Source organism: Mustela nivalis, assembly GCF_964662115.1.
Source record: "Mustela nivalis genome assembly, chromosome: 6".
NCBI classification, from domain to species: Eukaryota; Metazoa; Chordata; class Mammalia; order Carnivora; family Mustelidae; genus Mustela; species Mustela nivalis.
The window spans coordinates 62,986,798-62,999,401 of record NC_139025.1 but is presented as its reverse complement, the minus strand read 5'-3'; positions in this window follow the sequence as shown (position 1 = coordinate 62,999,401).

Genomic DNA, 12,604 nt, shown 5'->3' with positions numbered 1-12,604 from the left:
TTTCTAAGCCATTCTGTTCCTGATGTCACCTGGCAATTGTTAGTCCAAGGGGTGGGCAGGTGACCTTAACCAGCCTAATCCAGGGGTTCTCCCCACTGACTGCACATCAGACTCACTTGGGAGCTCCTAAAAAACTACCTCCAGCCAGGGCCCATCCCAGACTAATAAATTAATATTTCCAGCAATAAGGCATAGGTATGGAGCAGTTTAAAAATTAAAATAGCGGGGCACCTGAGTGGCTCAGTGGGTTAAGCCTCTGCCTTCAGCTTGGGTCATGATCTCAGGGTCCTGGGATCAAGCCCCAAGGCAGGCCCTCGGCTCAGCAGGGAGCCTGCTTCCACTCTCTGCATGCCTCTCTGCCTACTTGTGATCTCTGTCTGTCAAATAAATAAAATCTTTAAAAAAAAATTAAAATAGCAAGTAAATAAATAATACATCATCATCACCATCCCCATCACCAATTACTAAACAATAAATTGATTTAAAAATTAATCCATTAAAATGAAATAATAGCAAGGGGCGCCTGGGTGGCTAAGTGGGTTGAGCCTCTGCCTTCGGCTCAGGTCATGATCTCGGGGTCCTGGGATCGAGCCCCACATCGGGTTCTCTGCTCGGCAGGGGGCCTGCTTCCCTCTCTCTCTCTCTCTCTCTCTGCCTGCCTCTCTGCCTACTTGTGATCTCTCTGTCAAATAAAAAAGTAAAATCTTAAGAAAAATGAAATAATAGCAATAATAAATAATAAAGCACTCGTGAGTATTGTAATGTATAGCAGTATTGAGAACCACTAGTTGGCTTGAACTGAAAAGAATTTATATTGGAGGGAGATGTCTCTTTGTTTTTCTTTATGCTGAATGTGGAGAAAAGCAACAGACAGCTCTATGGCCTCTGGCAGACCTCTAGTTACCACCAAGGGAGCCAGGGTCTGGATGAAACCAACACCGAGGAAGGCAGAACCGAGCGTTGAAAGAACTTGGGACCTTGATGACATCAGTGAGAGGCTTATCTTACTGTTCCAGGAATCTGCCCTACCTCTGGACTTCTAGTTACAGGAGAACATGAGATAATACATTTCCTCATTTTAAAAACCAATTCAAGTCACAGTTTTCAGCAACTAGTACTGAGAAGCATTCTAACAGGAGACCCCAGAGAAATGGTCATGCCGTGGCCATCACAAATGGCATCCACTCTTAACGATACTCTGGCTCAGTACACTTCAGGGGACTAGTTTCCTTGTCAGAAATCTGACTCACGGAGACGAGACAGATGGGGTAGAGGACAGTTCTGAGGTAGTCTGTGGCTAAGTGCCTCTCCCTCTCCAGAGTGCGTGTTTCCATCTCTGTAATTCTGTTGTCCCCAACAGAGGAAATGAACAGGATGAGGAAAGACCTCACATTTCACCTTTTGTTAAAAATAATTAGTTTTCTCTACCTACCTAAGCAAATTATCTCATAATAGTCAAACTGGAAGTTATAACTGTATGCTTCATGAGCTGTTTTCTTAAAAGTGCAAATTTGTTTTCAGGCAATAATTCCTTTTTTATATTTATAATAGGAAAATATGAGTAAAACATAAATATTCAACACTGGGAGCTAGTTAGACCAAAGTAAGTATCCAGCAAATGTTTACTGCATAGATTTAGTGTAGTAGATTACAAAACTGAAAAGTAGAGGAAGAGTCACTTTTTGAGAGAGAAAAAGAGAGAGACTGAGACCAAGATGTTAATAATTATTTGAGTAAGTGCGAATATGAAAGTTTTGTTATGTTGTATTATTTGTCTGTGGTTCTAATTTTTCTGTAGTGGACACATATTGTTTTTGTAAAAACAACATAATACATATTTGTAAAGGATAAGGGATGGTTTTTCCTACAGAAAACAAATCCTTAATTCTTCCACGTGCTGGTCATTGGCTTGTTGGTGCCAAGGACCATTCCCGCCATTCTGTGCAGTGCTCTGTCAGAGGTGGCTGGAATCCTGTGAATTGCATTTCCCAGACTCCTTTGCCAACTGGCTGAGTTAGATCCTGCTAGTGGGTAGCATTGGTGGGAAACTGAATGAAATGATGGAGAGACATCCTCCCCTTTATTAAAAGCTTCTGGCAGTGGCTGTGGCCATGACCAGCAGCTAGGGGCTCCAGCAACAGCATCAATGGCCAGGGCAGGGGCCAGTTCCAACAACATCAGAAGCTTCACAATGTCAGAGGCCCTCTCCACCTCCCTTTCTCTCCTCCAGTATTAGGACTGGTCCTGACTTCCTGCAGATGCTTACCTCCAGGTTACCACACCCTTTTTCTTCCTCTAATCTTGACAACATTTACTTGTAACTGATTCCTTAAACTGAACTCCCTGTTTGAAATACCTAGAATGACCTCTGTTTTCACAGTTGGACACTGACGGATATGCCTACGGACTCTCAGTTCCTGCCTCAAATTCACTGATAACTCCTCTACTGCCAAACTGTAACTCCAACCTCTTGTCTGCTCCTTATCTCCATTGCCAAGACCAGTCTGGACCACCATCGTCTCCCATGCACATTACGAAAGCCTTCTCTCGGCTCTCCCTTCTTTTACACTTGCCCTCTAAAGATCCATACTCTACACAGAAGCTAGAGAAATCTTTCTTAGGCATAAGTAAGTTGGCACCGTTCCCCTTTGTGAAGCCCTTGCCTTTACAATCAAGTCCAAACTCATTGCCATGGTCTAGGAGAGGCCCTGGTGACCACGTCGTCATCATGCCTTGTCTTCTTCACTCATTATGATCCAGTCACACTTTTCTTTCAGTTCCTAAAATAAGCCAAGCTCTTTCCTACCTCATGATACTGCATACGTGGTATCTTGACTCTGAAATACATTTCTCCCTACCCTATGAAAGGTAGCTCCTTCTGATGATCCTACATTTTCTTTCTTCAGAAAGGCCTTCTTTATCACCCTAATGAAAATAGACTGTGCCCATCTCATTTCCTTGTTCATTTCCTTCAATAGTGCCTGTCAAAACTTGACTCTTTTTTCTTTTTTTTGTTTTGTCTGCTTTACATCTATTTCTCCAAGAAGTCTGGAGGGAGCCAGACAAGTGGCCGAAGGGAAGGAAAGGAGATGGTTCCTCTTGGAGGCAGTAGACTCAGGCAATGGACAAAGAATGTGCCAGTAAAACTGTATTCAGCCCACAGGCTGGATACACCAAGTTCTCAATCAAAGGCTTTGCGGTCGCTACTTTCTCTTCAGGTTTTTGCATAGATGGCCCTTGGTACTAGGTCACTCAGTAAACAGATTAAAAGTATACTTTGGAGACCAAGCCAAAAAAGAGCCCTCACAATGAGAAAATACTGTGGAATGAATTTGATTTTAGATATTTTCCCCAAAGTCTTCAAGTGGTTGTCATTGTTGGGGGGCAGAGGGTGGAGGGTGATCAGAACTTTGTTGACCTTCTCTGCACTTATTTTAAGCCTTGGTTGGCTTTTTAAATTTTTAAGTACCTGGGAGGGGGAAGGAGAGAAGACACCATCATTTTGGTATATTCAAGTCTCAGGGTAGCCTTGTGAGTGGGGCCTTCTTACGGAAGAGTTCTTTGACCAGAGACTCACTGGTGCCCTTCTACCATGTTTCACATTCTCCTGTTGTATTTTCCCATAGCACTTCATCACTACCTGAAATTATTTTGCTTTACTTATGTGTTTTCTTGTTGACTGGCTGTATCCCTTTTGCATGTAGGCCTCCAGAGCCCAGGAATCCCATCTGTCTTGTTTACTCTGTGTCCTGCACCTACTAGAGTGTGTGGCACAGGGAAAGCAGTCAAGAATGTATTTGTTGACTGACTGACGGAATGATTCAATGAATAAAGTCCTGACTGAAGGATGTAAGAATGCAAGAGCTAAAAGCGTTTTAAAAATGAAATTTGGGGGCGCCTGGGTGGCTCTGTCGTTAAGTATCTGCCTTCGGCTCAGCTCATGTTCCCAGGGTCTTGGCATCGAGTCCCACATTGGGCTCCTTGCTTGGTGCTTGGTGGGGAGCTTGCTTCTCCCTCTCCCTCTGCTGCTCCCTCTGGTTGTGTTCCCTTTCTTGCTATCTCTCTGACTGTCAAATAAATAAATAAAGTCTTTAAAAAAAAAAAAAAAGAGCTCTGATCCTATGTGAAATTCTCTGCACGACCTTCACATAGCCTTAAAAGAGACTCAGAATCCAGGCTGGATAACTGAATAAGCTTTAGCTAATGGGCTTAAATCAACTCAGGCAAAACCAAATTTGCCCACAGAAGAGTTTGGACCGAATCAGATTTGGTAGAACGTTTTGCAACTGCATCATGGGAAGATTTTTCAGCTCTATTTATCTTTTGTCAATTTGTTCTGTTTTTCCAAAAATTTGTCAGTTTGGCCTGTTTTTCCATTTTTTTCTTTCTACTTTTTAGATTTTCATTAACTTTTGGCTTATTCTCTATAGAAACACAAGGTAAACAACCAACAATGGAAAAAATTTTTGAGAAAATCAGATTTCCTTGAGTTCTATGTGTGAATTTAGGAACACACTTAAAAATGCAGCACAGTCATTCAGTGGATAGCAGACATCTGATTTGTTTCAGGCATGGTACTGGGCACTGGAAAATAGTGTGGTGAACACACCCCAGGACGACAACATACAACAACTACCATGTCAGATAAAACCTGAAGTACAGGGGCCCACTACCGAAAAAGTTTGCTGATCCATGGATTTTCTTTTTCTTTCTTCTTCTTCTTTTTTTTAATTTCTGAAATAAGATCAAGAGCTGGTAGGGAATTTTCAGTTGCAGCGGGACCATGATTTTCTTTTTCCTTTTTTAAAAGGTGATGATGGCCACTCTGCAGAGCCTGTGGGCAGGAGGCTGGGCATGGCAGAACCAGGTAGAAACTTTGGCAGCAGTTGAGGTGAGTCCCCAGAGATGGGGGGCTCATGGTAAGGGTCAAGTCCCCTGGGGCTGGGACTTGCATGGAAACGGTAGGCATCAAGTCTCCGGGAGCGCCAATCCTTCTGTATCTGCAAATGGGATTATTTTTCTCCGTAAAGGGCTCAATGTATCCTTCCCAGTATAGCTCTTAGCAGTCGAAAAAGTTGCCTTTCGAATCATCCCATTTGATTCATCCTCTTTGAGATGCCTCTGATGTACTTCTGCCCATTTCAGGCCTTCACAGGAACCTCTGGACTCCGGCCTCCCATTTCGTTCCCAGATGTCTTAGAAATCCCCCAGGGCCTCTGCCAGCTGCCTGTGCCTTCGGAAACAGTGCAGACATTGGTGTCACTCTCCAGCTTCTCTTGGGGACAAGCTGCTGAGAACTGGGGCAGGCTAATGGCAGAGTCTTGATGCTGTGTCCTTCTCTCTGGTCATTCTTACAGGGCACAGTGTTCTCTGGGACTCTGCTGATGTGCCCACCTGCCTGGGCTTCTCTTCTCAAGAGCTGACACTTTAGACAAAGCAGGCCCGCGTCTCTTTTTTTCTCTAAAAAACAAAGAGCAATGTGTCCTCTTTTCTCTAACTTGGAACTCTGCATCTGCTGCCTGTCTGGTGGCTGTCTAGGTGCTCTCTGGATCTGCTTTCTGCTGAGTGTTGGCTCTTCCTGGCAAGGGGAGGCAAGTGGGCTGTGGAAGGTGATGGAAGCTAAAGTTTTTGACAAAACTTCCTGGACTGATTGAGAGGCTGGTTTCTGCCATATCTCATTTGTTCACTCTCAGCTGCATTCAGGTTCAATTCAGTTTTTAAAGATTTTTATTTATTTATTAATTTTGAGGGGGGAGGGGCAGGAGGAGAGTGAGAGGGAGAGAATCTCAAGCAGGCTCCCCACTGAGTGCACAGCCTCATGCGGGGCTCAATCCAAGACCCTGAGATCATGAACTGAGATGAAATCAAGAGTTGGACACCTAACTAAGGGGAGCCACCCAGGCGCCCCAATTCAATTTTTAAAAAATAAACTATTTTTCTCAAACTATTATAGATTTGAGTTAGAATCTTCAAAATCAAGTCCGAATGCAAATCAGATGAACCCACAGCCTGGGAGGTACCACAAAATAATATCAACAACAAAAAATAAACCTTTAAAGAGTGTTCTTATCTCATTTTGTTCATTAAAAAGACAGAAAGGGAGGGAAGGAGGAAACGGAAAAATTTAGGGAAGTACATGGAATCATGTTACTCCTGAGTGCCCCCTCATTTTTCAAAGTTCTATGCCTCATTTACTTTAAAAAAAAAATTGTGGGGCGCCTGGATGGCTCAGTGGGTTAAGATTCTGCCTTTGGCTCAGGTCATGATCTCAGGGTCCTGGGATGGAGACCTATATCAGGCTCTCTGCTCAGGAAGGAGCCTGCTTCCCCCCCTCTCTCTGCCTGCCTCTGCCTACTCGTGATCTCTCTCTCTGTGTCAAATAAATAAATAAAATCTTTTAAAAAAAATTATAGTTAAGGGATGCCTGAGTGGCTCAGTTGTTTAAGTGTCTGCCTTCAGCTCAGGTCATGATCCCAGGGTCCTGGGATAGAGACCCACATGGGCCTCCTTGCTCAGCAAGGAGCCTGCTTCTCTGTCTGCCTACTGCTCCCCCTGCTTGTGCTCGCTCGCTCTCTGAAAAATAAATAAATAAAGTCTTTTAAAAAGTTTAAAAATTGTGGTTAAAAAAAGAAAAACCCACATAACTTCATTCCTTGATTTATGAGATTATAATTTTTCCTGCCAGCCTGGTTTACTCCCCACCCTCCTCCAAATCTCTCCAAACCTCCCCAGCAGCAGGTGTTTGTCTGACAACAGGTGAAATGGAGACAAACAGAAAGTGAATACCCAGGTGATTTTAAAGAGATAAGAACTATTTTGCGGCTGCCTGCTTCCCAAAAGGTGAGTGACTTACAGAAGGATCTGGGAACTTCAGTACATTGCCACGTTTTTGAGAAAGATGAGGCCAGTAGTAGCTGTGTTGCAAGGCAGAGGTCAGAAAAGCCAGAGAGAGGAAACCATTCTGGAGTTTGCATGGCTGGTCCGCTTTCCTCCGGCACCTCCAGGACCCAGAGAATGAGGCTGACAAAGGCAGGGAGGTGCAGTGAAATGGACAAAGGCCATTTAGACTTTCACTGCAAGGTTAGTCCTCATCTGAGAGTGAAAGTGGTTTTAGAGCCTTAAAGGAACAGAGGGAGATGGCGTGGCTGTGCAGGATTGGGGGTTTGTGGGTTGAACATGGAGTAAGAATGCATCTCAAAAGGGGGAAGCATATCAGAATCACCTGTGAAACTTTTTCAAACTCATCATTTTGATCCAACCCTGTCCACCATGCCCCCCAAAGCCCATATCGATACCTCCGTATCCCCCTTTTCCCCCTTACCACTATAGAATGAACCTCTGTTAACTCACAGGTGTGAGTCTGTCTTCCAAGTGGGTTGGGGCCAAAAGTGTATCCAGATTTGGGGGGATCTGAAGCTGATACAGTTTTAGGGGCTCTCTTTAAACAAAATACAAAATAGCAGATATAAAATGCCTGTAAGCTAATATAAAATTCACTCAAAGCACTCCAGTGCCACAGACAGATCTGCCTCCTTCTTCTTAATAACTGCATACTATTTTATTGTATGAATGCACCACAATTTATTTATCCATTCCTCTATGATAGATCTATATGTGGTTTTCAGTCTCTTGCTCTTATATAAAACACTGCTATGAGCACCTGTTTACATACATCAATTCCCACATTCAGGAACATATCTGTAGGGCAAATTTCTAGAACTAAAAATCCCAGGATGGAAAGTGCATTTGCGCATTTCTAATTTTGATAAATATTATGGAATCACCTTTATAAAAATTGTTCCAGTTTATACTGTTACCAGTAGGATACGAGGGTACCTGTTTCTCACATCCTTGCTGGCATTAGAATAGTATTGATTTATCTTTGCCAATGTGAAAGATGAAAAATTGTATCTCTCTCTCTCTCTTTCAGTACTTTTTCATATATTTGGGCAGCATATGTGGGTTGTTTACTTGAATTGTTTGTATCCTTTGCCGGGTTTTGTTTTGTTTTGTTTTGTTTTGTTTACAGTAGACCAATAACCTAATTGGTCTTTTTCTCACCAAACTGCAGAAACACTTCATATTTTAGGAAAACGATCACAGTAATATGTAAAATGCAAATATTTTTCCCAGTTTTTTATTGATCTTTTGACTTGGCTTTTAGGGGCTTTGCCATCACATTTCAAAAAAAAAAAAAATTTACCCAATTTAGACTTCCAAGAGTGAACTATTTTTTTTTTAAGATTTTTATTTATTTATTTGAGAGAGAGAGAGATCGGGAGGGAGCACACAAGCGGGGGGAGTAGCAGAGGAAGAGGGAGAAGCAGACTCCCTGCTGAGCACAGAGCCTGATGCAGGACCCATTCTGGGACCAGGACGCTGGGATCATGACCAGAGCCAAAGGCAGACGCCTAACAACTGAGCCCCGCAGGTGCCCCAGGTGTGGGCTATTTTAGCTCTGGCCCTGTGGGAAGGCTCCTCCAGAAGGGTGGCCCTTGACACAAAACCTCTAAGATCACATGTACATCTATTTGTTCGGGGGTCTCATGCAAAGAGCGGGAATCAGGCGCTCTCATCAGAAGGCTCTCAGGAAGGCCTGTGCACAGCATGTTAGCAAACACAGCCAATAAGAAGTACCAGAACTAGACAGAGCCCAAATCATAAATGTTCTGAAGGTCAGGGAAAGGATTATAGGTTAGCCTTAAGGCCCCACAGGGGAACCAAAATCAATGGGGGAAAAAATGATAGGAAGCCATTTTAGATTCTACATATTATTAGATGACTATTCTAATGATTCTCATAGTGCAGCATGGATTGGGCTTCAAGAGTATTTGTCAGTGAGTTTCAGGCAGAAGGATAACACACCTGGGTGGAAACACTAGGGGAAACTGAAGCATTTGATGGGAGTTCGAACTCAGTGACATTTCTTTCTTTACCAAGAATACCGGGATTCTGAGATTTCCTGTGGTGGTAGATCATCTATACTCCCCTCCTCCTCAACTTTTCTCTTCCTTCATGGGCTCTCCCCTTTTCTGTTCATAAATCTTTTGTCCTTCCATCCTTCCTTCTTTCCTTCCTTTCCTTTCTCCTCTCTCACTTGATAGTACAGCCAATGCTTTATTCCTGACCCCACTGACAGCATTAAGGGACAAGGCGAGACAGCATTGATGTGGAAAAAACTTTCTATTTTCACTGATATGTGTTTATAGCAACGCCGTGTATGGAACTGGCACGGGAACATTCTTTGCCCCAGGAGTCCCCGAGGACAGGAACCACCCCATTTCCCTCTTGTGTTGCATTATGGTGCAAGAGACATGAATCTACTATATCTACAAAAAGCAGGTGATGTTATTATGCATTCATGGGCTGTCTCCAAAATGACTAACTGCAGATAGTATGGCTTCCTCTTAACAATTCAGGTCTAGGAACATTTGAGGGCAAAGACTGGTCTGAGGGGTCATTACTGAAAACAGATTTGAGAGTCTTTCCTATAGAAGAGGCAAAGCCATAATTTAAAGATGGGATCAGTACATCAGAAGGCAGTTGAGAAGGTGCAGAAGGACAAGAAAAAAATAAGCGTACATCCATAGGATGGTTGGCAAAGGAACACCTTCAAAACTTGAGGCAGACAATATCACATGATCCTAGATCTGGAGAAAGGCCTAGATAAGGCCCGAAACTGAGGTGAAAGGAAAATAAGGAAAAGAGGACAGAGCGCGCTTCTCTCAGAACCCTGCTGGAAGTGCAGCAGACCAGGAGGGGAGTGGGCAAGGAGGAACAGAGAGCAGGTTGGACACTGCGGAAGTGCTTTCCATTTTTTTGCCTCATTTCATTTCATGGCGGTTTTCCAAGTTACAAATTATGATCCTGGTTTTACGGCTGTGGAAACTGAGGCAAAGAAAAGTCGAGTGACTTCCCGAGAGTCGGCCATGGTGGTGGGATTTCTACCCCATCTACATACAAGGCCTCACCTCTATCACTCAATTCAATCAGAACAAAAGGAAAGTTCCTGTTATTGAAAACAGTCAGGGAGGTCTCCCAGGTGAGCACCGGCTGTGCCTTCAGCCAGGTGAGCTGGGCCAGCAGATAGGCTCTGCTCTTGGCAGAAGAAGGAAAAGAGAACTGTAGTTACAAGTTTTCTCAGCTTCTCCTCCCAGCCAAGTCGACGTCATATTTGTTCTAGGGCCATCTTTTATCCAAATAATATCTCAGTGTTTCCTCAAAGAAGATATCAGTGTGCTTGGTTTGGATGCACTGACTTCTTTCCAATTTCTTACTTCCCTGGGGCCACATTCTCTTGACACATCTCTCCTCCACACATAGCAACCACACTAATTTGGAATTGGAATCCTACACAGAGGGAAAACACCCAGCAGAAAATAAATCCTAATTTTTTTTTTTTTTTTAACCCACCATAGATCTAGTTGGAGATGAGAGGGGTCCTGCTTCAAACACACTGCAGTACAATTAAATACATAAACAGAAAGAATCCTTAAATATTCTGATTTGCTCACTGTTTACATTACAAAATTAATTGAATACAAGAACAAAGGCAAACAGCTGCAAATGGAGGAGAGGGGTGAACAGCCAAAAAAATACCAGGAAACAAGAGCTGGTTTTCTGCTTTTTTTAAAAAAAAATTGATGAATCCATTCCCCATGACTCCTTGCCTACCACTGATTTTTCTTATCAATGGGTACATAATTAAAGTTGTTAGCTGTTATTATGGAACAAGCCCAAATGAAAAAGACAAAAATGACAGAACACAGAGAATATTCCTTATGTAAATCCTGAATTCGAGAATGCCAAAAACCAATGGAAAATGACAGTGCCAGCTGACTTGGGACTTAGGACAAGACCCTCAAAGTTGCTTCCACTTTCTAAGGCTTCCCATTTCAGCCTCTATCTCGCTCACTATTGGCCACTCACTCAGTGAGTGCATGAGGCTTGGAGAAGTCAGTTCTGCCCTCTGAGTCTCAGGATCCTCACCTACCAGGTGAGGGGGATAGGACTAACAGATTCTCCAGATACCATCTCCCATGGTTCAGTGCAAACTGTACATCTCACCGCCTTTTCCCACTCATACTCTGGTCTAAGCCAGAGCCCGCTGGCTGTGTGAGTATCATCACTAAGGATTCTGTAGGAGAAGGAGGGGCATCTGGTCTTTGGGTGCTTTTCTTGAGGTAAGACACATACACTATACATGAAACATCCCACCACCATCCAGGCAGGGGTCCTTCTGCTCCTTAAGGGGCAGGCAGGCCTGCAGGCTCTGTAATGTGATACATGACTCAGGGATCACAAAAGTGAGCTATCTTGTGAACCAAAATACTGTGGCTCAACTTTTTTTTTTTTTTAATATTTTATTTTGTTGATAGAGATCACAAGTAGGCAGAGAGGCAGGCAGAGAGAGAGGGGGAAGCAGGCTCCTTCCTGAGCAGATAGCCTGATATAGGTCTCCATCCCAGGACCCTGAGATCATGACCTGAGCTGAGGCAGAGGCCTCAACCCACTGAGCCACCCAGGCGCCCCGTGTGGCTCAACTTTACTCAAAATCAAGTTCAGCCTGTTCATAACCAAATCCTCTCCTATGTAAAAAATTATCCAGAATTTAGTTAAGTTGCCCCAACTTTATAGTCCGTAATTATTTTTGCTTGTTCTTTAACACTGATGATAATAAGACAGTACATGTTCACCAAACCTCATGTACATTTTGCAATACATTTCCATTTGGTGAACCTTGATACTTGGTTAGGAAATGTGTGATCTCATGAGAGCAAGTTTCCTCCCGACAAACCACTCTCGAAAACAAGTGAGAAGTTTTTGTCTTTAATTCCTGTTTTAGACATGTTATAAACATGCAAATTTATTTCCCAGTTGATTCAATCTGCCACCTCTAAATCTTTAGGGAGAATTACAGAAATGGAGATAAAATCTTGGTAATTTATTCAATTTTATCACTTCTACGGATCCCATAAAAAGACTCCATCTGTCAAATTATCTTTTCTTAAAAAAAAAACCCACAAAAAACCTTTTATAATTTTCTTTATATGGGAATGTTGAAAACGAGTAGTTTAAGTATCTGTGTCATGAAAACTATTGACGTTCCAATAAAATCTGTTCTTTCTAAATTATCTGTTCCTTAGCCTCTTTTGAGAGGAAACTTCAGCTTCTATCATTTGTTTATAATTTGCTTGTGCAGCTTGGGATTTATTGCTTTGGGTGAATATATTATGGCATGTTTGGGAAGTGTAGAATAAAATATTCTTATGTTAACATATTCTGCGATTTGGATTCCAATCCATAATCAGTACATCTTTCTTTTGAAATTTCTGCTGCCTTGGTTTTATGGAAAGCACAAACAGTAAGCATAAAGAGATGAGAAACCTAGTTGAATCCCATCTTTTATCACATATTTTAAACCTTGTTTCTGGAATCACAGGCTGCATGAACGCCAATGCACCTGAGTGGCTGAGCTCCATTAGAAAAACACCCCCCACCCCCACGATGAATTTGCTGGTATCTAATCTTAATTGGGCCCTCCTTGCACTAACCTCTGGTTAGCTCTCTCATTCTCTCCATGACTATGCCAAAGCTTCGCTTT